Source organism: Schistocerca americana, chromosome 2 (genome assembly GCF_021461395.2).
Source record: "Schistocerca americana isolate TAMUIC-IGC-003095 chromosome 2, iqSchAmer2.1, whole genome shotgun sequence".
In the NCBI taxonomy this organism is placed as follows: domain Eukaryota; kingdom Metazoa; phylum Arthropoda; class Insecta; order Orthoptera; family Acrididae; genus Schistocerca; species Schistocerca americana.
The window spans coordinates 815,411,363-815,415,294 of NC_060120.1; the positions used below are offsets into that span (position 1 = coordinate 815,411,363).

A 3,932-nucleotide genomic window follows, 5' to 3' on the forward strand; every position below is an offset into this window, starting at 1 on the left:
CTAGGCAACTGATGACCTCAGAAGTTAAGTCGCATAGTGCTCAGAGCCATTTAAACCTACAGAGTGAATCACCTAAAACTTTCATATAAAATGTTGTGGAAATGCAAAGGTCTGTTGATGTGCTGTTTTCACAGAATGGATTACTACTCAGAGGCCCGTATTGTTAGCCAATAAACAGATTGTAATAATACTTAGAAAGTGTACTTTTTGCGCAAACATACACTTTTTTTTTAAATAGCACAATGTCTGTTGACATTAACAAACTAAAAGGATGGTAAGTTAAGATGTTAGTGATGGTTGTTGTAGGATTCTACGAGATATCGTATTTTGAAAAGTTTCAAAACCGACACTTGTTTGTGCCATTCAACCTATTTAGTTACTAAGTACGATGTTGTTCTGTTTGTTTACAGTGTGATTATGTGTTCCTTGAGTGTACTGTGACTTGCTAGTCAGTTAGTGTGTGACAGTCCAAGCAGCAGGTCGTGGCTGGACTGTGAGATTTACCAACGCAGAAACAGCTGACATGCTCAAGGTGTATGGAGAGTGTAGGAAGACTGTAAATCGTTTTTGCACGGTGTATGCGGCAAGATATCCAAGCAGACGTGAACCATCTCGGCAATTATTTACTAACCTCTTCAACCAGTTCGCGAAAGCTGTAGTGTAGCACCTAGCCAACGTAACGGAAGGGAACAAGTGACGACAGAAGAGGGGAAATCAACGCTCTTGCTACTGTTGTGGTTGATCCGCACATTAACTCCTGCACAATCGCACGAGGAAGTGGCATGAGTCAGACAAGTGTCCTACGCATTCTAAAGCGACATAGGTTTCATCCCTGCCACATCTGCCTCCAACAAGAGCTGTATGGAAACGATTGTGAGAATCGTGTTAACTTCTGTAATTGGCTCTGAGGCAGGTTACTTCAGATGTATCACGTATCTCATTAAGTGGTGAAGCCACATTTACTAATCATAGCTTTGTAAACCACTGAAACAAGCACTATTGGTCTATTGACAAACTCCGTTGGCTTCGTCAGGTGGGACGTCAGCGTCCATGGAGTGTAAATGGGTGGTGAGAAATTGAGAAACATCAACTGAAGAGATTATTTCAGAAAATAACTACTGTTCCCTCATTAAACTACGGCGAAGCAACCATGCAAATTCCAATTCTTCCATTTATCGATTTGTTTCTGTTACCTTGCAATCAAAATGACGCTTCATGGACGAAGCAAGGAGTACATAAAAAGCAGACTAGCACAGACTGGTCGAGACAATCATAGTTGTATCAAATATAGACCTTAATTTGAGGAACAAATTTCTGAAAATTTACGTTTGAAGCACAACATTGTATGAAAGTGAGTCATGTGCTGTGTAAAACCGGGCCGGCCGGTGTGGCCGTGCGGTTCTAGGCCCTTCAGTCTAGAACCGCGTGACCACAACGGTCGCAGGTTTGAATCCTGCCTCGGGCATGGATGTGTGTGATGTCCTTAGGTTAGTTAGGTTTAAGTAGTTTCAAATTCTAGGGGACTGATGACCACAGATGTTAAGTCCCATAGTGCTCAGAGCCATTTGAACCATTTTTTTTTTTTTGTAAAACCGGAAAAGAACATATTTTAAGCGTTTAAGATCTGGTGCTAGAGAAGAATGTTGAAAATTAGATGGACGTAAGATGAGAACTGCATAATGCCGCATAATCAGTGATTAACCGCCCAGAAAAGGGGACAGGATGACACGAAATTTGTAAATATGTCAGGGAATAGCCTCCATGGAGCTTTACGGAGATGCATAATGTAAAAACTTCAGGGGAAGACAAGGGTTGGAATACAGCCATCAAATAGCTGAGGATGTAGGGTGCATATGCTCTTCTCAGATGAAGAAGCTGGCATGAGAGAGAAATTCATGGCGGACAGCATCAAACCAGTCAGAAGACTCGTACCTCAAAGAGAAAGAAAAACATCTCTTAAAAGACTCCTAGCTTAGATGGTTTCATTCATAGCACCCAGAAAAGTTAGAAATGTGCAACTTAAGTCAATGTTCCCTCGTTTTCATAGTTATAGCACATTGTGGTCACAATTACAACCTAAGTGGAAACTATGTTGACTCCAGCGCACTTTGCACTTAAATACGGTACTAAACCTTACGATACCATTGATTCCAAGGGAAAATGATAGATCAGGTTGTCTACATGCAGCAGCAGTGGTAACCTCGCACGCTGTGACACCGTGAACTTACAAGTTAAGCTCATTTGTGAACATTCAAATCTCAGTTTGTGTGTCATACATAGTGTAAGGCGTAATCGACCCTTAAAATTAATAATGCATGTCGAGTGTCAGCAAGACAAAAAAAATACAACGGTTACATCAAGTGCCATGATATTTTCCATACACACACACACACACACACACACACACACACACACACACACACACACACACAACATAGCCAAAATAAAATTTCTGTTATGCTGACGTTCATTCATCACAACACAGCCAAAGATGATGCTGGAACAGGACAGAAATGAAACACAGTAAATGCAATTGACGCTGGTGCAACAAGACAGAAACGAGAAGTTGGTACCTCGAAAATAAAATCTTTGCTACGAAAATAACATTATTTTTCATTTAACAAGTATAAAACACACGCAGGTTGCCTATCGTAATGTGGAAATACAATTACAGTATCTGATAACAAATGAAAACTGAGAATTTGCAGAAAATTAAAATAGTTTTATTTCTCAAAGTACGCAAGCTTTCGAGAGCAAAACACTATTGACAGTACTGGCATACACTAATCAGCCAGAACATTATGACCACCGTCCTACTATCGATGTAGACCCATCCAGACGATAGCAGCGTCATCTGCCGAGAAATTACGGCTAGTCAGACACAAGCAAGGTGCATGTAGTATCAGTGTGCGTGCTGCTAATATGAAGAATGGGGAAGGCGAGTGATCTGAGTTTGACTGAGGGCAGATTGCGTCGGGTGTTCGAGAAGTGCTCTGGTGAGTGTCTTCAATACACAGCGAAACCAAGGTAAAACCATGTCCAGAAGTCGCAGGATGAGTGACCACCCCTCATTACAGATATACTTAAATGGAGATGGTGTCTGTTCTTTCGGACATCTTCTGGAAATACCGGCCATGACCTCCTTCTGTGCGGATGCACACGTATTCCCAGAACTCATACAGGACTTGGTAAGAATGTCTTCCACGAGTAATGAGTGTGTTGGTGTGGGACATTAAGAGAATATAGTGTGTGGACATACAAGTTAAGAATGTGGGTCTCGCGGGAGGCGGGCGCGAGATAGTCCCTCCACTCGCACTATCCTCTGTGCCCTCGGTGGCTCAGCTGGCTAGAGCGTCTGCCATGTAAGCAGGAGATCCGGGGTTCGAGTCCCGGTCGGGGCACACATTTTCACCTGTCCCCGCTGATATATATCAACGCCCGTCATCAGCTGAAGGTATTAAATTAATTCTAATTTCCTGATTACAGATGTCGGACGTCGTAGGCTGGGCAGATTGGTAAAACAGGACAGGTGGTGAACAGTGGCGGAACTGACATCAGACTTTAATGCTGGGCAGAGTAAAAGTGTGTCTGGACACAGTGTGCACCGAACACTACTAACAATGGGCCTCCACAGCCGACGACCGATGCATGTGCCAATGTTAACATCACGACGTTGGCAACTACGACTGAAACGAGCATGTGACCATTGGCACTCGCCATTGGCACAGAGGCAGAACGTTGCACAGTCTGATGAATCCCGATACGTTCTTTATCATGTCTATGGGAGGGTGAGAACCCAACGTCTTCCATGGGAACAGTTCCTTGCCCTGTATTGCGGGACGGAGACAAGCTGGTGGCGGCTCCATTATGCTCTGGAGAACATCGACATGGGTATCCATGGCTCCCGTGAAGGCACCATGATGACGAAGGAA

The 3,932-nt window shown here is 43.4% G+C and overlaps 1 non-coding gene across 1 annotated transcript; it reads left to right on the top strand.

Moving 5' to 3' along the window:
- The first annotated feature begins 3,326 nt into the window (after positions 1-3,326).
- On the top strand, positions 3,327-3,401 carry Trnat-ugu. The gene has a single exon. It is a non-coding gene; the product is annotated as a tRNA-Thr (tRNA).
- Positions 3,402-3,932: the final 531 nt, after the last annotated feature.